Source organism: Ambystoma mexicanum, chromosome 4p, assembly GCF_040938575.1.
Source record: "Ambystoma mexicanum isolate Mex_15411 chromosome 4p, UKY_AmexF1_1, whole genome shotgun sequence".
NCBI lineage: Eukaryota > Metazoa > Chordata > Amphibia > Caudata > Ambystomatidae > Ambystoma > Ambystoma mexicanum.
In genome coordinates this window covers 1,204,072,103-1,204,097,194 of record NC_090927.1, presented here as the reverse complement: position 1 = coordinate 1,204,097,194, position 25,092 = coordinate 1,204,072,103, and the positions used below count along the sequence as shown (strand labels likewise).

Below are 25,092 nucleotides of genomic sequence, written 5' to 3'. Positions count from 1 at the left end.
GCACACCTGCTCCCTCCTTTCCTATTACTCTCTGGCCGGCCTCACTTGGCCCTCTTCCTTCTCCCACCCGTGAGGCTAAAAACCTCAGGGTCATCTTTGACTCCACACTCTCCTTCTCTCCTCACATCTCTGACGTCTCTAAGAAGTCACACTACCAACTGCACCTCATCAGAGGTATTCTTCCCCCAGAAGCTCACTGTCTCCAGAGCTCTAGTTCTCTCTAGGCTGGACTACTGCAACAGCCTCTTTCTAAATCTACCTGCTTCTACTCACCGCCCTCTGCAAATCATCCTGAACAGGACTGCGAGACTTGTCCTTGGCCTCAAGCCCAGGGATCGTATCTCTCCAGGACTGAAATTTCTGCACTGGCTCCCAGTGGCTACGAGGATAACATTCAAAACCCTCTGCCTTGTCCAGAAGGACTTTTGGGGCCTGGAGCCTCAATACCTTCAACTCTCTCTTCCTAAATATCTTCCTTCTCGAGCTCTTCGCTCATCCGCCTCCAACTCCCTCAGGGTCAGTCGCTTCTCCAAGCAACGAGTTGGTGGGAGATCTCTTTCTTCGGCTGGAGCCTCCCTCTGGAACAGCCTCCCTGCCTCCCTGAAACTTGAGGAGAACCATCTCCGGTTCCAGAAGCACCTCAAGACCTTCCTCTTTGCTTCTGCTTTCTCTCCTCCTCTCCCCTGCTGAACTCGTGACTGAAACTGCACTGGTCACCTGGCTACCCTCTGATCTCGTGCCCAGGTCCTCTCCCCCACCAGCTGCACACCTATACTGCCTCCCAGGTAAGCCCTGCAGGTGGGGGCTGTTTCTGTATTCCTACAGTCCCCAACAGCTCCTGACATTTGATGTCTGCACTCAAGCCTGCACTTGGCAAAAGCTGGCTGCACCTTTTACCTATTGTTTTTTATTTATTCTATTGATTTGTTACTGTTGATCCTATATATTGCACTGCCCCTTCCCCTTTCCCTTTTGCACTTTTCCCCTTTCTTCTCTTCCCTGCACTTGCGTGATCTCAATGTTACCTGGCCTAGTAAGATCGTTGTCTCTGTCTTCCCTCTGTTGCCCCTCCCGTGCCGTGTTGCGCCTTGGAACACTTGTGTATAGACACGTTATAAATACCATATCATATCATAACTTGGTGTAGGAATACACGCAAATCGTTCACTGGATACATTGGCTAGAAAAACAACGTGGAAAAGGATGCATGTTTGTTTCCATATGGACATTAGAAGAATGTTGTTAATATGAATGTTTTCCTTCTAAACAAGATCCAGAAAAAAACATGATCGATTCTTGCGGATTAATTAGAGAGTTTAAGGAAAATTGAATGTTGTATATAAATGGGGAAATATTTAACCTTGCAAGCTAGTAGCAAGGCATAGCATTCAGTCTTCTCTCCACATGCACACAACACAATGTCTTGCTTGCCAAGAATCAATCATCACTTGCTAATAGAAATGGTGAATATACATTGTGAGGTCTATGTTGCATGTAGATATTCACTAAATATATTATTCAAGATATGCTATAGGTCTGAATGTCTCCCTGCATTTCCTTGCAGAAGAGCTGGTGTGGCAGCTAGTGCTTGGCTTCCACGCCCCCTCGCTTGAATCCTCCAACAAACGTATTGCCACATTCACCAAAGAAATTACTCATATAAAGGTCTCTCTTGATGTAAATGTTAGATATAAGATAGAATGTGTAATTGTCAGAGCTCCTCAGCTCCATGAAGCCCACCAATTTCATTGCAGGGCTTATTCCATCTTCAACTATTCAGACTTTTCTCAGGTGTGTCTGTTTCATCAGAAACTCCTCCTTTTCAAAAGATCTTTTTCCCTCCCCTTTAAGCATGGTCTAGTTGGACCATTACTCAATAAACCCTTGTGATAGTTCTAACTATAGGCAGTGGTCGAAGTGAGCGGGAGCGGTCGGGAGCGGTGCTCCACTACTTTTTTTAATTAAGTTTTACAGCTCCGATACTTTTATTTTAAAAAGAAACCGTTCCGGAACGGTTTCGTCTTAAAATAACAGTGTAGGAAGAAGTTGAAACTTGCACTTTCAGTGCACTGCACTGAACATTCCCTTAAACATCAGGCACATGTTTTTGGGGGGGTGTATTGTGTGTGGGAGGGGGCAGGGCAATGGGGTTTGTGAGGAGAGGGGCAGGCTAGCAGGGAACATAGTTCCACTACTTCTTTTCTCACACTTCGACCACTGACTATAGGCTAGCTGGCTTACATTCTAGAGAGTATTGCCACCTCAATACAGAATTATATCACAGGCAATGGCATGCTTGAATGTTGTTGATGAGGCTTCTGTGCCAGACATGGCACAAGAACTGCTCTTCTGACAATCTGGAATGATGACTGGCAACCGCAGATGACAAGCGCGTCACAGCCATTGCACATCATCCTTCTTTCCTAACCAGGAGGTCCCCGACGGCTGATTTCAGGTACCTGTCCATCTGAAATTTCCCCTGTTACGTGTGGTGGGGTTGCGCTAGACTCTCCCAATTTTCTCTCCTCTCTAACCTCTATATTCTTCATGTCTGCAAAATAATACAGTGCTAAAAGCAACTTGTATCATTTATACACTCAAAAATAATAAACTTCTGGCAACGTTTCAATCAGGTTTTAGCGAAGTATGTAGTATAGAAACAACACCACTCCACATACTAGATAATGTGTTGAAATGCCTAGATAGTGGAGGGGAATGCCGATTGGTCCGGTTAGAGCTAATCACCGGCTCTTGATCCCACTGACCATGAAATGCTTTGAGAGGCGCTCCAATATCAAATGGGGATAGGAGGAAAGGTATTGAATTGGCTCTGGACTTTCCTTTCTGATAGGCAGTAGTTCATTTCTATTGGCCAAAACCATTCAAACCCACTCCTCGTACCCTATGGAGCACCAGAGGGTTCAAGTGTATCCCCAATCTTATGTAACATATATATGGAACTATTATGCTGATGAAACACCTTGGTATATTCAAATCTCGTCAATAGGGGATATCAGAAGTTTGGGAAACTGCCTCACGAGATTGAAAATTGTATGGCATTTTATTTTTAAAAGTTGAATCCATCAAAGACTGAGTTTTACATTTTTTTTCACTTGACGTCAAATCCTTTGACAATTGGCTTTCTGAATCCAAGATATTAGGTGCTAGGTGCGGCTGACATTAAATGCCCCAAAACAGTGAAAACCCTTGGGGTCACACCAGATTCTCATGTTTCTTTTATACCACACAATAATTTTTGAGGCAAAAACTGCACATTTTCATCTATTCTCGCTTAGAGCAGTAAAACTCTATCTGACAGAGGCCCACTTTTGTGTATTAGTTCAATATTTAGTTCTATCCAGGATTGACTTTGGGAACTCTGTGATGGTTGGGCTTTCAAAATCACTGTTAGCCCCCTTTAAAGAAGTGTTCAATGCAGCAGCTCAGCTAATGCGCAGCGTGGGTAAATAGGTGCACACTACTCCCATTTTTAAATCACTTAATTGGCTCCCAATCGAACAGAGGATTCAGTCCAAGCTAATGTGCATAACACACCGAGCATTTTATAGCAAAACTCCACTATATCTTACTGATAAACGGACACTAGCTGGTGGCATCAGAGGCCTGCAGAGCCGAGAATCCTTACGGCTGGAAAACTCTAGATTTAAATGGCGCTTAACTATGAACCAGTCATTTATGGACCCGCCTTAAAAAACTGGAACTCCCCTCTGAGATTCGAACAATTGCTGATTATTAGAAATTTCGGAAAGTGGATAAGGCGTGGCTTTGGATATTGGTCTTCAAATGAATATTTTATTTAGTTTAACACCACCTGGAAAATGTATGAGCATGCTTATTTAGATTTTTTTAGTGAGAGATTTTAGTCTGATTATGTTTTGACTGTGTTTTAATGTGATGACAATTGTTTTAATATTTGTATTTTAAATTATTGCTAAAGTTTTTCAAAATATGTACAGTGCTCTGACACATGTTTGTTTAAGTTTGCACTTCCTTGTATTCTATTAAAAGAAATAGACCTCATCGTAGGAGCTCTTATGAACTCTTGCCTGGATTATACTAATACCTGTAGTAAGGACTACTTATTAATGCCCTTGCCCAGTGCCAGCCAAACAAAAATGTGGCTTTCAAAAGTGTACCAGGATTTCAGTAGCAGGACCATGTATCTGCAACATGCACTTCTCTGCACTGAGTTGACGTCGAACTCAGGATCCTCTTTACGGTATTGTGTCCGATACACAAATGCCTTTGGGATATCAGACTACTATATCTGAGCAAATACATCCCAATATACCAACCCCCCCTCCCCCGCCCCCAGTTACTTAGATCTGCTGGCTCTGATCTGCAGGTGATTCCCGTTTGGGATCCCTCCTCCCCACACATGGACAGGCATTTTTCTGTGTACGGTATTAGACACAATGTTGGGCTAGAACTCCACCACCTTAGCCTCAGGGCGCTTCTCACAATGCACCCGTTCAGCAGTCATTGAGTAAAACACCTGCAACTCTTCTGCTCTACTGTGATGACCAGGGGCACCAAGAGACTCACCTTGCCATGTGCCTAAATAATTAATCCCACTCACTCACCACAGAGCTGTTCAGTCACATGCGCGACGTGGTGATAGTTATAACATCACATGCATAGCGACATATGTAAAGCAATTGACTCTGGTTGATCGTTCAAGTTGTACTGTCTGGACTTGTAAATGTAGAGTCTATAGAGATCAACGTGTATTGCACTTCATAATACAAGGTATGTCTCTATTAGTCTTCTTGGCATCAAAGTCCAGTAGATAGATATGTCAGTTCAGAAGCACGTGACAATGTTGTCTGGCAGGGGCTTGTCACATTTGGCAGGAGAATGGTCCTCTCCTCTCTAATGAGACTCCAAACAGGGTTAATGGAGGCAAGCTACCAGCCTCCCAGTGGCACAGCTGATCCCAAAGATGGCACACAACGTGGTCGCAGGCAGCCCTCTTCCTGTGGGGCATTCTTGCTTAGCATTTTCCAAACCAGATAGGGTATTTCTAAGACCCCCAAGGAAGGAGAACACGCAGAGTCCTTAGTGCAACGGAAACACTGCCACAACCTGGAAAACACATTCTCTGTTCTAAAAACAGTGTTCCCATAGTCAGGCATCATAGGTAGGAAGAGTATGTTCAGGAGGAGTCTGGAAATAACAGCAAGAGACTGAGGACCATGAAAGGCCAGATACTTTGTTAAATCATGAGATTGTGGTATAGACAGAGGCGTTGATACTTACCCACAAGTGGATTCACCTCACTGCTCCTACTTACCTCTCTCAAAGGATCCACCCCGTCTCCTCTACAAGGCCAACCAGATCATCATATACCAACATGCTCTCTGTGCCACTAGTAAAAAGAGCCAGAGCGGGCGGATCCAGCTTCCCATACCTCGCACCTACTCACTGGAACGCCCTACCTCCCACTATCAGAGGTGAGGCCTCCCTCAGCGCGTTCCGCAAAGCCATAAAAACCACCCTCTTTACATAAGGGGCGTCGCACCAGTTGGAATACCTCTCATTTGACCCAATGCATATGCAGGAATGTTATGACCAATTGTACCAGTCTTAATATCAGTATTATGCCTTGTCGTATTCAGAATGTGCCATTGAATGTTACTATTCCTGTGCCTTTGTAACTAAGCTATTGTACGTAACAGTGCCTCAATGCCCTTGGGCTGTTTGCGCGCTATATAAATAAACATAAATAAATAAATAAACCCCACAGAGGTTGCTGCTAATGTCCCACGGTGAAGACAGCCCGTTGTTGCATTGACATTTGTTATTAGTTGGTCCACCCCGACCTGGGGGGCAGAAAAGGGGTAAAGGAACCCCAAATAACATAGAAACTTCTTTAAACATGTGGACGGAGGATAGCACAGGGGCAACCCACTGGTCTTGGAAGCGAGACCACACCAAGGTTCGAATCCCAGATCCGCGCAAAAACAATTAAATGAGTAAACGAGGGTTGCAGCTCACTTCCTTGGTCAACCACTAACTGCCCACAGTTCCTACATAAACATTCCACAACTCTGGAGATTCTACTCATAGCACAGGTGCAGTGTTCCACAGGGAATTATGTGACATCACTGATAGTGAGTTAATGACAACATGTATAGTATGGACTATATGCAATATAACAATACTCTGTTGAATCCCCGAGCGAGCTACTGGGGGGAGACTAAGGGACGTTGGAGAGTGGCTGTTAGGTTTCTATTTAGCTTGGCCAAGATTGTAATTTCCGCAATAAGGCAGTTTATTTTCCCCTATTTGTGTGGGCATCTGTGGTTGATCATACAACAGCCACACAAAACAAGCAGCAGGCATTAAATCAGTCATGCAACCACTTGTATGGGAGGGGAATCACAGGGCCCTAAACCCCTATCCTTCATGCCCAATACAAACAGTAAAGCATACAAAGACACTGCCATAGGCGCGTTATAAATGCCATATCATATCATATCACATGACACTACACTCTCAAAGGTCATCATTAGGCTTGCAGGAGGAACATGCACGCACACAATCGCCACACCCAATTAGAAGCTACCGCTGAACCCCACTCCTGCACATGAGTACAATTGGGCCATAGGATGCTGAAGCACAACTCAGGCCAATATGCCAGGTTACCGACTGCTGTGCCGTCAAGTATTGAAGCCGGACATGCAGGTCAAGGAGCATGGCTGCAGGACAGACAGCGTGAGAGGATGCACGTGCCTTAAAGAAACCACCGGGGCTGGTCCATGTACCTGAGAGAACACGGTCACTGAGATCCCCCATGGACCATTTGTTGACCACTCTGTGATGCCATGAATGATATAGCCTCACATACCAAGTGGAGCATACAGGAACACTGGCAACATACCTGCATTAACCCCCAACAACATGGGCCAAGCAAATACTACCTTAGAAGATCCATGGAGGTAAACAGGGCAAGACGGATATGCGACCTCGGAATGTCTGTTTCCAATACAATGTCCCCAGAACAACCGCTGTGACAATATATCCATATGAGTCCTTCACTCGCGAACCCACCCATTACTCCATCACTCAGGTGAGCCAATTAATCCATAGCCCTAAATACACAACAGGCCAGCTCTCACAAGTGGTCTTCCCTGACCCTAAATAAACAACAGGTCAGCTCTCACAAGTGGTCTTCTCTGACCCTACATACACAACAGGCCAGCTCTCACAAGTGGTCTTCTCTGACCCTAGATACACAACAGGCCAGCTCTCACAAGTGGTCTTCCCTGACCCTACATACACAACAGGTCAGCTCTCACAAGGGGTCTTCTCTGACCCTACATACACAACAGGCCAGCTCTCACAAGTGGTCTTCTCTGACCCTAGATACACAACAGGCCAGCTCTCACAAGTGGTCTTCCCTGACCCTACATACACAACAGGTCAGCTCTCACAAGTGGTATTCCCTGACCCTAGATACACAACAGGCCAGCTCTCACATGTGGTCTTCCCTGACCCTACATACACAAAAGGCCAGCTCTCACAAGTGATCTTCCCTGACCCTAGATACACAACATGCCAGCTCTCACAAGTGGTCTTCCCCGACCCTACATACACAACAGGCCAGCTCTCACAAGTGGTCTTCCCTGACCCTAGATCCACAACAGGCCAGCTCTCACAAGTGATCTTCCCTGACCCTACATACACAACAGGTCAGCTCTCACAAGTGGTCTTCCCTGACCCTAGATACACAACAGGCCAGCTCCCACAAGTGGTCTTCCCTGACCCTACATACACAACAGGCCAGCTCTAACAAGTGGCCTTCCCTGACCCTACATACACAACAGGCCAGCTCTCACATGTGGGCTTCCCTGACCCTAGATAAATAACAGGCCAGCTCTCACAAGTGGTCGTCCCTGACCCTACATACACACAAGGCCAGCTCTCACAAGTGGTCTTCCCTGACCATAGATACACAACAGGCCAGCTCTCACAAGTGGTCTTCCCTGACCCTATATACACAACAGGCCAGCTCTCACAGGTGGTCTTCCCTGACCATAGATATACAAAAGGCCAGCTCTCACAAGTGGTCTTCCCTGACCCTATATACACAACAGGCCAGCTCTCACAGGTGGTCTTCCCTGACCATAGATACACAACAGGCCAGCTCTCACAAGTGGTCTTCCCTGACCCTACATCCAGCTCCCACAAGTGGTCTTCCCTGACCCTACATACACAACAGGCCAGCTCTCACAAGTGGTCTTCCCTGACCATAGATACACAACAGGCCAGCTCTCACAAGTGGTCTTCCCTGACCATAGATACACAACAGGCCAGCTCTCACAAGTGGTCTTCCCTGACCCTACATACACAACAGGACAGCTCTCACAAGTGGTCTTCCCTGACCATAGATACACAACAGGCCAGCGCTCACAAGTGGTCTTTCCTGCCCCTACATACACAATAGCTCAGCTCTCACAAGTGGTCTTCCCTGACCCTACATACACAACAGGCCAGCTCTCACAAGTGGTCATCCCTGACCATAGATACACAATAGGCCAGATCTCACAAGTGGTCTTCCCTGACCCTACATACACAACAGGCCAGCTCTCACGAGTGGCCTTCCCTGACCCTAGATACACAACAGGCCAGCTCTCACAAGTGGTCTTCCCTGACCCTAGATACACAACAGGCCAGCTCTCACAAGAGGTCTTCCCTGACCATAGATACACAACAGGCCAGCTCTCACAAGTGGTCTTCCCTGACCATAGATACACAACAGGCCAGCGCTCACAAGTGGTCTTCCGTGACCATAGATACACAACCGGCCAGCGCTCACAAGTGGTCTTCCCTGACCCTACATAAACAACGGGACAGCGCTCACAAGTGGTCCACATACTCACCTTCTGCACTTTTCACAGTTTAGAATGTTATGCTGCTGAACTGAAAAGGGGCATAAGTGCAAAAAAGGGACTGGAACCTTGCCGCCTTCTTTCCCCAAATAGTCACTTACTTTCTGCGCTTCTCTTCCTCTTCTGGGAAAACAATTGCCCCTACGCTAATCACACAAAAAACATAAAGATACCTTTCAATACTCGCTCTTCCCAGATGCTAGACAAGCAACAAGGAATACAGCATGAATCGTCTTCACATAGAGCCATAAAACAAAACCTGAACCTCCCTGTAATCTTCAGCCCAGGAGCACAGCCAAGGAATGTCCCTTACTCTATCTGGCCATGCAGTTTGTTAATTATGTTTCATTGACGGGTTCTGCTATGTGTCCAAATGTCACTTGAGTCGCTAATAATGTGTTAGCAGGCTACGAAATGAAAGTGACATGTCTCCGATATATGCCTATTTTTCGAAGCTCCAGGAAATCGCTCCCTTTTGTCCTCTGAAATATCGGAAAAGCTGGCACGGGTTCCCACTTACCTGGTGTTTTGTTCTGTTCGTGAAGCGAATGTGTGTTAAAGGTGTGTAGCTTCAGCTCAGAGCCTCAGAGCACGACCATTAATCACAGTACCAAAGTACTTCATAGGTTTTTCAGGGAGGAGGCAGCCGGCTCGGCGTCACTACGCAGGCTCCCACTGGAATATATTGCTTAGGGAACCACCCGATTGTTTGCTTGCTGGTCTCACGAGATTTCCAGCCTGTTCCAAAAGGGCTGGTTGGCCACTGAGTTCAAGAAGAAACTTAAAGCATTTATGTTTAGATAGCGCTTTTGAGTTCTGTTGCCGGCGGTCTGCGGCCGCTCCGGTGTATGTCTAGTTGTCTGTTCGCTTGTCTGACCATCAAACATCAAGTAGCGCGCGTACGCCTGCGGGTCTCTGTCGCGCGGTACAAAAATTAAAATATAAACGCAAATGTTTACCATATCTTAGTGTACATATGCATTGTGGGAGCAGCTTGTGCCACTAGTGCGGTTTTATCTAACACTAACCTTCGTGTTCTCAAGAACTCTGTAACCATGACATTCGCATAGTAGCCTCATACGACCTGTAGTCCTCATGCACATCAAAGGAAATTAATGGATTCTAACAAATGACGCATACAGGTGGCGTGTTGCTGGAGACCTCTGAAGACCGCAGCCAACATACCTTCCACTTCTCCCAGGGCTTAACTGTCGCAGTACGCTTGACAAGATGACAGGGGGGGGGGGGGACTGGTGGGCGGAGAGGGGGTAAAATGGACACCACAATCAATGCAGACCCCTGCTACACATGTGGGCTGCCGTGACGAGGCCAGAGCACGTTGGCTACTCTATGCCACGTGCCAATGGCTTTGTGGTACATAGAAAGAATCAGTGACACATCAGTGACACATACCGCGCTGCCCAACTGCCAGGATGACAAATGCGATTGGGCAGAGAGCACCTGTCCCTCGTGATAGCTGTGCAGGACACATCACCTGAATGGGGCTACCTGTACCAAGACCTCCCAGAGAAACTAAAACAATCGGCAACACGTGGTATTCCACATATGTTATGTTAGTGCAATTTATAACGCGCACTACTACCAGAAGGCCTCTTGCCGCGTGGACTGAGGGCGATATAGGCCATAGTAGTGGCCCTAGAACAGTAACGTTTTCAGGGCTTTCCTAAACTGAAGATGATTAGCCGTGGCTCTCAAGCCAGCAGGCAGCCCATTCCAAAGATACGGACCCTACATATTTTTGGGACGGCCATTACATTTGCATTTCCTGACCGCAGAGATCTGCCAGGGACGTAGGGAAGAAACTTCTACTGCACGTCTTCCGGTCCCTGTTTAGAAAAGGCACGGTGTACTAGGCACAGAGCCTTACATTGAACCCTCTTGGCAACTGAGAGCCAACCCTATGCCTCTACTGCCCCCCCACCCCCTACCACAGCACAAGAACGCACACAGGCCTAAGTGAAAGTGAACAAAACGTATTTTATTTCCACACATACAAAAAGCCACCATGCCCCCCTCCAGCTCAAAATCTTACAAACAACACCGAAGGGCCGTAGTTGCACATCCTACCCCATCCCTAGCCCAACATCCCTGAAAATACAGCCCTGAGCCTAGTGGCACATCCTACCTCCTCCCTAGCCCAACACCCCTGAAAATACAGCCCTGAGCCCAGTGGCACATCCTACCTCCTCCCTAGCCCAACACCCCTGAAAATACAGCCCTGAGCCCAGTGGCACATCCTACCTCCTCCCTAGCCCAGCACCCCCATAAAAAATCATAATCTTGGTCCCTCAGGTTTTACTTCCCTTTTTTGTACAGTCACCCAGAAGAAATGGGGTGGAGGACAGCAGGCCTGGCAGAGCTGCCCCAGGGGCTCGGGGAGGCTCGAGATGAGGGTTTAGCGTTTGTGGTGTCTGAACATAAGTCCTCTGGCAATCGTAACTGGCCCAAAGCCAGCAGGCCCTTCTGGCTCTCCAAGATCCCTGAGAGCAGGCCAACCCCCTGCCCCATTTTGTCTGCAGCCTCCCTGATACACTGGGCCACAATGGCCTCAGAGTTCTCAACCTGCAGGCGGTAGAGGCAGCTTTGGTAGCACCCACCTTTTGCCGTACCTTGCCTAGGTCTTTTGCAGACGTGCAAGAATGTCCGCCTGTCTCGCAGCAATCTCTTCCTGAAGGACTTGATGATGTTTCATTTCACACGTGTGCCTTAGTATCTGGGACAGTTCTAATTCTTGAGGATCCACTTCACTGGAACTTCGAGGTGTCTATCCAGCCGATGGTTTTGCCACTGGTTCTAGGTGGTGGTGCATTCCTGTAGAGGAATCGCAAGGTCCGGTGAGCATCTCTCAGGTATTCATCAGCGTCACTGTTGCCCCGACGATGACCAGGAGAGACTCACAGGGGTGAGCCCTATTGATCACAGGACAGTCTTCTTCTTTATTCTTTCTGGGCAATTTGCAGATGATGACCTCTGATGGCTCAGGAGTGCAGCTCATCATCCATAGAGAATGGGTTCCTCGGCTGCACCTATGCCAGATGGAAAAATGCAAGAGGCTGCAATGACACCCTCTAGTTGCCTAATTTCAAGAGACACTTTGTGCTTCTGCTCTATTGCAGAAGCACTGCTGTGGTGGAAGCCGTCGTGGCCTTGGTGGAAGCAGAGCCCACAGTGGTAAAGAAGTTTCCCTAGAAATGGTGGCAACATCATTTGTGGTGGTAGTATTAGCAGTGGTGGTGATTGTAGCTGTGATGATGACAACAGGTGATACTGGGGCCCTAGAGGCAGGCTTCTAATTGCCACTCTCTCTTTCGGCATGTCCCCTGCTGCTCCTCTAAATCTTCTGTCTCTGGTTCTCCTGTTGTAGAAGTATGGAAAACACAGTTAGGCACTAAACAAAACGGTATTGTTTTCAATGATACAGGTGTAGTTATTTGGGTACCCCTTAGAGTTAGGACTATTTGGGTGAATGAGTAAGTTACAGCTGCCACTATTTTCTTCACTGTCTGCTCTTTGGCATATTTGCCTGGCAATGCATTTCCAGCTGTATGCCCCAATGTATGAGGTCTTGTGTGCATTACTTACAACAGACAATGATTCTCTTTGATATCCCAAAGCTGTTCCCAGATTTTCTCTGCAAATAGTATTTCATTTTTAGAATATTTAAAGTAATTTTGTGACCACCAATATTGACCTGTGTTAAAGTAATATCACCCAGTCTGAATTTGAGACACCTTACTTCGGCTCTTTTGGGTCAATCCATCAAATGGCCAGTAGTAGACAGTGTAGATCTACTCTTTGTGCTGAAGTATCCCCAGTGCCTTGTGTGGCACTGGAAAATGAGCTGGGGCTCATCTAGAGGGCGTGGCCTAAAGGTGGGGGTCGCCTGCCAGCTCATTAGGCCACGCCCCTTTGACGAGCCACAGCTCGATGGGTTTCAGGCAGCCTTTTGTATAGATCAGCGCCCTCTCTCCCTGCTGGGTGCTGATCTCTGCATTTATTTGCTAAATGCTTGGATGGCAGGGGACAGCGCCTCACCTTTTCAGCCTTAATGGTGGCAGCGTCACCATTAAGTCTGAAAAGGTGAAGCAGCTGGAAGCCTAGGCCTTTTTTCCTAAAGCTTTAAACTCCCCCGAATGAGCGAGAGCTTCAGGATTTAGCAAAAAAGTCCTCTGCTTTCTTCCATAATGGTGGCACCGGCCCACGGGCATCTCTTGCTGGAAAGGGATGCCTCGCAGGTGCAATACCACCATTATAGTTTCAAGGCATTTTTTCTGAAACCAGAAGCTCTTGCACATGAGTGAGAGCTTCAGGCTTTAGAAAAAAAAAGCCTTGTGCTGTAGCAGCCCGGGCAGCCAGGGGAAATTAGTAGGCATCGGCAGGGCCCCGCCTCAGAACGAGATTTCTGAGCCTGGCCCTGACTAGCCCTGGCACACTTAAAGCCCTGAGTATTCACAAATATTTTCTCTTCATGTTTGAGTGTTGTCATGTTCAAAATATCACTTTTTTAGCCTGCATGCAGCGTCATATTTTGAGTGTGTACCAGTGACTGTGATAGCGGAACCAATCCGTATTCCCAATGAACATTCACCAATCGAACGTCAGGTATGATGTATGACTCTGCCCACTGCCTATCATTCTGGGATCGACAGTGTGAAGGTCAAAAAGGCTGGGGGCCACCCTGAGCTAGTGGATACTGGACCTTCAGAAGGTATTTGGGGGTTTCCCAGACCACCCCAGTTGGTAGTGGGCAATCATGGGCAATCACAGGAGCACTTGCAAACCCACAAACCACAATTGCCCTCATGAGGAGAGGGTAAAGTACAAACACCTTACCACCCACTTTGGAATGAAAGCCACAATCCAGCTATGTTTAGCCCGATATTGGTGGCGAGAATTACGAATACATGTAGACATTATATTGTAAACAGTGACACTTGTCTGTAGATAACTTTATCACAGTAAGAAATCAAAAGTAACTCCTTTACTAAGGTCAAATACACCATTTGAATGTATGTTCAATGGCCATATTAGGCCCAAACCCATTGGCAACAAATACAAATGTCCGCTGGTAATAGTGGATGCACGTCTCAGGAATCCCTTACCATATGCCAACACTGCGCTGCTCTTCCAGGGTATTATCTGCTGGTAATAGTGGATGCACATCTCAGGAATCCCTGTCCGTGTGCCAACACTGCGCTGCCCTTCCAGGGTATTATCTGCTGGTAATAGTGGATGCACGTCTCAGGAATCCCTGACCGCATGCCAACACTGCGCTGCCCTTCCAGGGTATTATCTGCTGGTAATAGTGGATGCACGTCTCAGGAATCCCTGACCGTATGCCAACACTGCGCTGCCCTTCCAGGGTATTATCTGCTGGTAATAGTGGATTCACGTCTCAGGAATCCCTGACCGTATGCCAACACTGCGCTGCCGTTCCAGCGTATTATCTGCTGGTAATAGTGGAAGCACGTCTCACGAATCTCAGGAATCCCTGACCGTATGCCAACACTGCACTGCTCTTCCAGGGTATTATCTGCTGGTAATATTGGATGCACGTCTCCGGAATCCCTGACCATATGCGGTTGAACATCTCAGGAGAATCCCTGACCGTATGCCAACACTGCGCTGCCCTTCCAGGGTATTATCTGCTGGTAATAGTGGATGCACGTCTCAGGAATCCCTGACCGTATGCCAACACTGCGCTGCCCTTCCAGGGTATTATCTGCTGATAATAGTGGATGCACATCTCAGGAATCCCTGACCGTATGCCAACACTGCGCTGCCCTTCCAGGGTATTATCTGCTGGTAATAGTGGATGCACGTCTCCGGAATCCCTGACCGTATGCCAACACTGCGCTGATCTTCCAGGGTATTATCTGCTGGTAATAGTGGATGCACGTCTCTGGAATCCCTGACCGTATGCCAACACTGCGCTGCCCTTCCAGGGTATTATCTGCTGGTAATAGTGGATGCACGTCTCAGGAATCCCTGACCGTATGTCAACACTGCGCTGCCCTTCCAGGGTATTATCTGCTGGTAATAGTGGATGCACATCTCAGTAATCCCTGACCGTATGCCAACACTGCGCTGCTCTTCCAGGGTATAGTGGATGCATGTCTCAGGAATCTCAGGAATCCCTGACCGTATGCCAACACTGCACTGCTCTTCCAGGGTATTATCTGCTGGTAATATTGGATGCACGTCTCCGGAATCCCTGACCGTATGCGGTTGAACGTCTCAGGAGAATCCCTGACTGTATGCCAACACTGCGCTGCTCTTCCAGGGTATTATCTGCTGGTAATAGTGGATGCACGTCTCAGGAATCCCTGACCGTATGCCAACACTGCGCTGCCCTTCCAGGGTATTATCTGCTGGTAATAGTGGATGCACGTCTCAGGAATCCCTGACCGTATGTCAACACTGCGCTGCCCTTCCAGGGTATTATCTGCTGGTAATAGTGGATGCACATCTCAGTAATCCCTGACCGTATGCCAACACTGCGCTGCTCTTCCAGGGTATTATCTGCTGGTAATAGTGGATGCACGTCTCAGGAATCTCAGGAATCCCTGACCGTATGCCAACACTGCACTGCTCTTCCAGGGTATTATCTGCTGGTAATATTGGATGCACGTCTCCGGAATCCCTGACCGTATGCGGTTGAACGTCTCATGAGAATCCCTGACTGTATGCCAACACTGCGCTGCTCTTCCAAGGTATTATCTGCTGGTAATAGTGGATGCACGTCTCGGGAATCCCTGACCGTATGCCAACACTGCGCTGCCCTTCCAGGGTATTATCTGCTGGTAATAGTGGATGCACGTCTCAGGAATCCCTGACCGTATGCCAACACTGCGCTGCCCTTCCAGGGTATTATCTGCTGGTAATAGTGGATGCACGTCTCCGGAATCCCTGACGGTATGCCAACACTGCGCTGCCCTTCCAGGGTATTATCTGCTGGTAATAGTGGATGCACGTCTCCGGAATCCCTGACCGTATGCCAACACTGCGCTGCCCTTCCAGGGTATTATCTGCTGGTAATAGTGGATGCACGTCTCAGGAATCCCTGATCGTATGCCAACACTGTGCTGCCCTTCCAGGGTATTATCTGCTGGTAATAGTGGATGCACATCTCAGGAATCCCTGACCGTATGCCAACGTAGTGTTGCTCTTCCAGGGTATTATAGTAGCCCTTATGATTTCTAGTATGGATGTATTTTTGTTTACTTCGAATAAAAAAAATCACTATGCAGGACAAAAGTTAAACGTCACAGCAACAACCTAAAACAGCATCATATCCTTAATTTAGAATAGGACTGTACACAAATAATACATATCCATATTATAAAAACATACTTTAAGTTAAAAAAAAGTTATACATATCCATGTAATCCTAATCCCTCAAGCGTCCATTGTCTGACTGTTAAGGCAGATGATAAATAATGCTCCACACTCCAGCTCACTCCTTTATAAGGCACCAGCATAATGTAACAATAGGCCACATCACACTGTTTAAAACCTAACAATTCCAGCAAAGGCAATATTCTTTACTTGAACTAAATGACTGGATCTCTGAGAATAACATACTCACCCCTAATCAGATGAGTTTCATCAAAACATCTAATACATCCCATAATCTGCTCATCCTTGTCACATAAATAGAATATGCTTGGAAGCACAGAGATACCCCAGTCTATGCAGCCTTCATTGATTTCTCCGCAGAGTTCGATTCAGTGCCGCGAAGCAGACTCTGGAAGAAATGATCACATTGGAACATCCCACCAGGTTTGCTTAAGACGTTGATGCTACTGTGTTCCAAGACTTCAGTAAAGCGCAGACTAGACGCAGAAGGCAAACCGCCTGCTCCCATACCCACACAACGCAGGGTTAAACAAGGTTGCATTGTCGCTGCAACTCTCTTTAACCTATACCAAGCAGATCTTGGTTTGGCCTTTAATAACCCGCATATCTGCCCCGTCAAAATGGGTCGCCACCTGACTAGTTGGATAGCTTACGCTGATGACTTGGTACTGGTCGACCATAATCCAAAAGGTTTACAAAGTTTGATCTTAGCTCTAGGAGAATATGCAGACATCAATGGTCTATCAATCAACATAGAGAAGAGTAAGATAATGAATTTTGCCCCGTCTACTACAAGATGCCGTAAAGTTGTCTGTATGCTAAATGGGCTGCATCTTGCAAACGTCCCCACCTACAAGTATCTATGGCATCTATGTTCAAGATAATATGAAGTGGGTAACCCACTGGAAAGAAACAAAGATTAAATGCAACAGAACAGTGAGTGCCATCCGTCAGTTCACAGGTAAACAATGTGGTATAAACAATAGCGACTATCCTCCTATTATACCAGACCAAAGTTCGTTCCATCCTATTTTATGGAATCGAAATATGGGGACAACAATATGGTGCTGCATTAAAGCGCTATGAAAGCTCAACATCACGGAAACTACGTTGTATGCCACCGTCTTCGCCTCACTACAAGTTTTGCAGTAGCCTTGCCGATTAAAACGGCAGGCTGCCGCCAAACTTGCAATATTTTCCAGTGCCCGCGAATGGGCAATTACCGGAGACCCCGCTGGGCCCGGTAATTGCCCATTCGTGGGCGCCGGAAAAAAGATGCTGCCCATTCCCATTCGGCCCCATATGGCTGAATGGGAATGGGGAGGTTGGTTTATAACGGTGCCTGTGCAACCGACATGCTGTGCTGGCGGGTGCCTTTCTGCAACTCGTAGTTTGCCGGTCCGGGATCTACGTTACCGGCAAGCTTGCCGGTACCGTAGTTCCCGGACCGGCAAACTCATAATGAAGCCCATTGTCCATAGAATACCAATATTTAGAATTCGATCTTGACGGTAGCCTGGCTGATTTTATTGTGAAAACAGTAATATTCTGTGGCAACTTAATAAAGCTAAACAACAGCACAATGATGGCGAATTTTGTTAGGGCGATCTCTGAAATAGACAATAGCCACTCAATGGGTACATTAGGCTTTCTCCTTTCACTCCACACAAAGTGGCAAGTCGGATGCTGTTCTCACTCTGCAAACGGTGTAGTGCGCGTGATTAATGCCTGCTTGAAATCCAGACTCTCGACACATACACCCAGGCGTTAACCATGGCGCTATTAGCGCCATGGTTGACGCCGGAATCCGCCATGGTGAATGGCGGAATTACCGCCCCCATCACAAGGTTGGCGGGGCGGTAATTCCCCATTCACCATTGGCCCTTCCCCATTCCCATTTTTGCCCCATAGGGCTCAATGGGAATGGGGAAGGCGGTAATTACGGTACCGCAAATTGCGGTACCGTAATTGCCTCCAAGGTACCTTTGCGGGCCCGTTCCTTAACGGCTGGTAACAACAGCCGTTAAGGTAGGGACCCGCAAAGGGACCTCGTAATTAGGCGGTAAGGGGTTAACGGCGCTGCCACCTTTTACGGCGCCGTTAACCCCTTACCGCCTGGGTCGTAATGAGGCCCATAGCAAAGATCAAAACGTAGTCAATATGTACTCTGTGCGAAACAGTGCATCATTTTGTGAGCACATTTCTATTTGCTTGATAAAACCATTGTATTTAACTGCCTCTCCCAATAGCTCCATCGCCAGACAGTACATGCTATTCAAATTTAATATAAGTAATGCCTTGATCACTCAAGGGGTGCGCTTTTGTCGTCTATGTGGTACTGAAGATATAGAAACCATTGAGCATTTGTCAACAGTCTGTGAGATTCAGCAAATTATAAGAACAAGCTATCTTAAATCCTACAATAGTGGTTTTAATGGTGATGAACTTTCCCTGGTATGGCCAGTGTTTTTAAATGGATCTGACAATAATATGATTTTTTATCTTGTGAAACGTTATTGGTAATGTGTAGAGATTCTTAAATTACTAACCTGTTGAGTTCTATAGTCTCATCTCCCATGTCTATGAAATGCTGATGCAGTTGTGAAACATGTAACCTTTCTGGCTGTAAGATCATGGTCAGGTTCATGTTCATATCTAGGGTTTCTTTATTGAGATATGAACTCTTATATTATTATACGGTTTTTAAAATAAATTTCGTCTCCAGGTGATTTTTAATCTTGTCAACATGGTTTTGACATAACAATTGTAACTGGTGTATTTGTTTTTAATGTTCTATATACAAAGCCACTCGGCTGAAAATATATAAATAAATATTCTTTTGCCCAGGAATGACATACCAATTACAAAAGAATACAATATGCATAGTGGTCTCAATAAAAAGCTGGTCACAGCCACAATGTAAACTAGCATCATTCTCCAAGCTTGAAGTATCACTGGCTAGAAGAATGTGATGGAAGTAAAGTCTCTTGATTTGTATCCTCACTAGAGGATTTGTTATCCAAGCCAGATATGAAGTGCCAATACCCATTCTTTGGGAAGATTTGGCCCTTTCATCTATAACCCAGAGAGTATTGTATATTCATTAAAGGATGTTTTGACATATGGAAACCATAAACATCCATATACACCATCACAAATTAATAAATCATCAGTAATGCTGTTATTCAATATTGCCCAGGCATTCTCACCCAAAGACGGGCGCTCAGCCAATCAGGTGGCTGGAAACGCGGGTCTGAACTGCCAGTGTACACCTGTGTTTCCCCAGCCACCTTAGGCCCTTCCCTGGGTGCCACCATTTTGATTGTGGTGGTTGCCTACCCTTGATCCAACCGCTCCCCCATCCACGAGAATATCCTACACCCTTCCCCCACTACCCTCCCTCCCACTTGCCTGCTGGACCAGAGGTTTCTGCTCCAGTCACGGTGCTCCGTCCTCCCTCAGCCACTCCCATAGTAATAGAAAAGGGACTCAGTCCCTTTTCTATTACTATGGGAGTGGCCATCTTGTTTTTTTTTCCGTTGGAGATTGGGCTTCCATAATATGCCTGGAGTGTATCTCCAGTACACAAAATCCCAACCAACTGTTTGCACACTGGGCAGGACCCCAGGATGCGAATAGCTGTCACCCCCTTGTCAATGGAGTGTACATTGCTGGTAACGGTCCTGAACCCTTGCCAAGGCTCTCGCTTCACTCGGGTTGGCAGGTCATTATCGTGCATGTGCATTCCCCCATGCAGCGTGATTGCTACATTAGACCTCATTTAAATCCACAGCTGAACTTTGTAAAAAGAAATCTGTCTACTTTGACCTCATAATATAATAACTATTCCGTTGTGGATGAGCTTAACAATAATGTAAACTTAACAAATGTTAACTAAGTTTTAACCAATTGCTGAATTGAATCGTAGGCGCTCACCCCAGTAGCATTGCATATTAGACCACAAGATTTGGCATAATAAACGTTAGTAGCAGGAACAACCGCTTTACCCCCATCATTAGAGAATGTTTTCTTAAAATACCAGAATTTACCTGGGTCATCTGGCCAGTTAATCTCATTATCTTGAGAGCCCAGATATTAACAACTCTGAACCTCGCCCCCGGATAAATTAGCCGATAAACTATGGTTAATTAATTTACTTCTATATAAAAAGAGGGGATGATCTTTCAGTTCCTAGAATAAACCATAACATGACACTCTTCAACATTGACAGGCATTCCCATCTTGGTCATAAAGTCATTAAACCCATAAAACAGCTTTTCTAATGCTAACAGGGTTGCGCCCATCAATGTAGCATCATCTCCATAGACTAACACACAGGCACCGGTCTGCCACAAAAACTTGATGAGCTTCAGAACCCATATCCAAAAGATGTGCTTCATTTAAATATAAGTTCAAAATAAGTGGGGCCATAACATTTCTAGTATGATTCCTCTAGGTCTGATTGGCATTACGCATCACATCCTGGCAAAGTTAAATGAGGTGTTAAGCATGTGCCTTTGGGTCATGGGTATACTGTTGATCCTATTCCACAGTTGTTCCTGGGTTGTTGTGGCTTGATTGTGGTAAGTGACCCTTGGGAATGTTGTTGAGGGTTGGCACTTCCTGGTCAGTTGTGATGTTCTGTATGTTTTCGCGTGTCTGTGGGCAATGTGTGAGTACTATGTTTTCTTTTAGTGGATGTGCCATGGTTTTGCTGCATGATAGCCAGAATCGTGGGGGTTGTAATTCTCCTTTTGTCGGTGGTTGTCCTCAGTCCTCCTTTTTCATTACCCTTGTGCATATCGCACTCCTATTGTTGAATGAATGTTGGTGGTTGGATATTGGTTGTTTTTATTGCCCCGTTACTGATGTTAGTTGTTTCCTCTTGCAGGTATGGTCCAAGGTTTCTGCAGTGCATTGTTAAGGAATTGCATGGATGAGTGGTAAAACATGGGATGGGTGCTTTTATTTTTACTTTGATATGATATGGCATTTATAATGCACCTATACACAAGTATTTCAAGGCGCAACAAGGCAAGGGAGGGGAAACAGAGGGAAGACATAGACAACAATCCTACTAGGCCAGGTGACATTGAGATTGTGCAAGTGCTGAGGAGGGGGAAGGGGAAAAGTGCAGGGGGAAAGGGGAGGGGGCAGTGCAGTACATAGGATAAACAGTAAAATAAATAAGACAATAAAAAAAAGTGCAGCCAGCTGGTGGCAAGTGCAAGGGTAAGTGCAGACATCAGATGTCAAGTGCTAGTAGTGGCTGTAGGGATACAGAAACAGTCCCCGAGTGCAAGGGTTGCCAGGGGGGCAGTGCAGGCGTGCAACTGGCAGGGAGGGGACCAGGCCCGAGATCAGAGGGTAGCCGGGTAACCAGTGCAGTTTCAGAATCAGCCAGGAGATCAGCAGGGGACAGGAGGAGAGAAAGCAGAAGCAAAGAGGAAGGTCTTGAGGTGCTTCCGGAACCAGAGTGGTTCTCCTCAAGTTTCAGAGAGGCAGGGAGGCTGTTCAAGAGGGAGGCACCAGCAGAGGAAATAGATCTACCACCAACTCGCTACTTGGAGAAGCGACTAACCCTGCGGGAGTTGGAGGCGGATGAGCAAAGAGCTCGAGAAGGAAGATATTTGGGAAGAGAGAGTTGACAGTATTTAGGTCCCAGGCCCCAGAAGGCAATGCAGAGGGTTTTGAACTTAATCCTCGCCGCCACTGGGTGCAAGTGCAGAGATTTCAGTCCTGGAGAGATACAATCCCTGGGTTTGAGGCCAAGGCCAAGGACAAGTCTTGCAGTCCTGTTTTGGATGAGTTGCAGAGGGCGGAGAGTAGAAGCAGGCAGATTTAGAAAGAGACTGTTGCAGTAGTCCAGCCTAGAGAGAACCAGAGCTCTGGTAACAGTGAGCTTCTGGGGGAAGGAGAGGAAAGGAAGAATACCTCTGAGGAGGTGCAGCTGGTCGTGTGATTTCTTAGAGACGTCAGAGATGTGAGGAGAGAAGGAAAGTGTGGAGTCAAAGATGACCCCAAGGTTTTTAGCCTCACAGGTGGGAACAGGAAGAGAGCCAAGAGAGGCCAGCCAGAGAGGGACAGGAAAGGAGGCAGTAGGTGTACCGAAGAGGAGAATCTCGGTCTTACTGGCATTAAGGCAGAGATCATTAACGGCACACCACTCCTGGATGGCGGACAGACAGTCAGAGATGAGAGAAGGAGAAGAGGTGGCGGAAGGGAGCCTGAAAAAGAGTTGATGTCATCCGCATAGCACTGAAAGTTGGGACAGAGAGGGGCAATGTGGTGGGCAAGAAGTGCCATGTATTGGTTGAACAGCCAGGGAGGGAGGTTAGACCCCTGGGGAACACCACAGATAGAGATGGAGATAGAGGAGAGGAAGGACCGAGTTGGATCTGGGAGTGTCGATCGGAGAGGAAAGAGGTCAGCCAAGCCAGGGCCTGATCAGTGATACCCAGGTTATCGCAGACATAGTTGAGCAGGAGCAGGATGGCATTGTTGATCGTGTCAAAGGCAGAAGAAAGCTCAAGTAAGATGAGGACACAGGGGGTGTTGGAATCGAGGTTGGGGAGCAGGTCTTCACGGATGTTCAGGAGAGCAGTTTCCGTGCTTCTGGCAGCTCTGAAACCAGACTGATGGTCATGGAGGCAACCAACAGATTCAGTGTGAAGATTAAGCTGGGAGATGGTCAGCTTTTCCAAGAGTTTGCCCAGGAAAGGAGTGATGGAGATTGGGCGATAGTTAGCCGTGCAGGAAGGGTCGGAAGAGGTTTTTTTTAAGAAGAGGGTGCACAAGGAAGTGCTTCAGGGGGAGGGGAAGACTCCAGTGGCGAAGGAGTGGTTGCAGAAGTCAGCCACAGCAGGAGCCAGGGTGTCAATGTGGTCCTTGATGGTTTTGGAGGAACAGGGGTAAACCTGTTTTGACGAGACTTTAATGGATCAGACTTGTCTAGAAACCTCATCTGCGGAGAACAGGGAAAGGCAGAGAAGGAGGGGTGAGGGGTGGCCGAAGAAGGGCCAGAGGAAGAGCAGGAAGTAAAGGGAAGAGGGGGATGGGAAGAGAGAGAGGACAGGATGTCCTCAGTTTTAGAGATTAAATGAGTCCAGAGGCGTGCAGAGGGGCTGGGAGTGGATAGGAGAGGTAGAGACTGCAGCAAGATTGGCCAGCTCATTGCAGATTTTAAAGAGTTTGGCCAGTTGTTAGATGCCGCAGAGATGCAGGATTGGATGTGGGCTTTCTTCTTGGTGCGGACAGAGAGCCGGTATTGCCTTTGGAGCAGACGGCAGGCCAGTTTGTCAGAGGATGTACTGGGAGCACGCCATTTCCTGTGTTTACCACTTTGCTGTGCTTGCCTCCTTTAAGGGTTTTCCTAGCATTCCTGCGTTTCTCTTGTTTTTCCAAATGTTGGGGCAGGCTGTTCTGCCATTTTTGGCGTCAAGGGGGAAACACGAGTGCCCCACAGTGGGTATCTAAAGTCTTCTCAAGCAGTGGTACCCATCTCCCACTTTCTTTGAGACCTCAATGACAGGCAGGCTGCCTTTGCTGGTCTGACTCTTTGTGAAATGGTTTCCCCGAAGAGACCCCTACTCCAAAATATCTCTCTTCCTACTATTTCACAACAACCAGAGAGGACACCAAAGAGTGGGGCATCAGCACTAAACAGGCTTACTCAACAGGTGGGAAGCAGTAGGTAAAAGTTCCATGACCAAAACTGTTCTGCCCGCTACCACTCTTCCCTTAAAATTGTTTCCCCTCATTCCCCTCAGCCTCAAGTGCCACACAATCCCTCAGTCAATTGGTATTTTGCAGTCCATCCCTATGCCTTGCCAATGCGGGTGCAGCCTGTTAGTGTCTCTGGGGAGGGGTGTGGTTACCATTTCTAGCTAGTAAAGACCTATTTCCTTAAGGGGTAAGGGGTAGGCTGGTCTGGGGAATAGGGACTAGATAATAGGGAAGGGGAGCTTGGGGGGGTCCCCCAAATACAAAATATACACATTTAAATTTGTTTTTTTGGCTGAAAACATTCAGCAAAAAACTTCACGAAAGAAACCCTGGTGATCTAAGACCATAGAACCATGGAGAAGGTCAGAGTATCCAATAGGTTATGGCATTTTGCAACACCTCCAAACAGGAATGCTTTGACCTGGTTTCAGTTCTAGTTAATAACTAGCCCATTCCAGGGTTCCTACTTTCTTCCAATTACCTAGAGTGTCCTGCAAGCGATGCTCAGGATTTGTGAATGCAAACCATCATTCTGAGAAAATTGAGGTCTCCAACAACTGAAATTGAAATAGATATAGGGTTGAGAGTTCTCCGAACATGACATGTGGGCAGAGTGGGTGCTAGGGATCGGGTTGGCACCCTGCTCCCGTGCTGGGGGTAAGCACCATGCTCCCCGTGCATTTTGTTTCCTTGGGGGGCGTTTGACCCCTGAACAACCCTTTGTGTCACCCAAGACCGCTCCGCTTCCTACCCCACAAAAAATTGAACCCTCACCACCACCCCAGCACTCATGCACACTCTCGCACTTAACTGCTCGCTCTACTCTTTCGTCTGTGCATGCACTCGTCTGCTGTAATGGGCACGCTTGTTGAGCGATCTGGGGAAATGTCTCTTTTTTGCCCACAAACTAAGGACTGCCAGCAAAAGACTCAATCCTGTATAGAACAGAGAGAGGAAATCCAGTAACAGGGATAATTTTGGAGGTAGCAGATATTCCGATCTCTGCTTCCCGGATACAATGGGAGAGTCAGAGAGAGAAGAGCGCTATGACCTTCACCACCGGGAAGGTGGA

At 47.1% G+C, this 25,092-nt stretch overlaps 1 protein-coding gene across 2 annotated transcripts in view; it reads right to left on the bottom strand.

Annotated features, from left to right (window-relative positions):
- Positions 1-9,559, bottom strand: part of LOC138452671 (geranylgeranyl pyrophosphate synthase-like) — a 182,975-nt gene extending 173,416 nt beyond the window's left edge. For both annotated transcript variants that reach the window (XM_069605025.1, XM_069605026.1), the window contains exon 1: positions 9,436-9,559. The gene's annotated coding sequence lies outside the window, so the exon portion shown is untranslated. The remainder of the gene's footprint in view (positions 1-9,435) is intronic.
- Between the last annotated feature and the right edge of the window lie 15,533 nt (positions 9,560-25,092).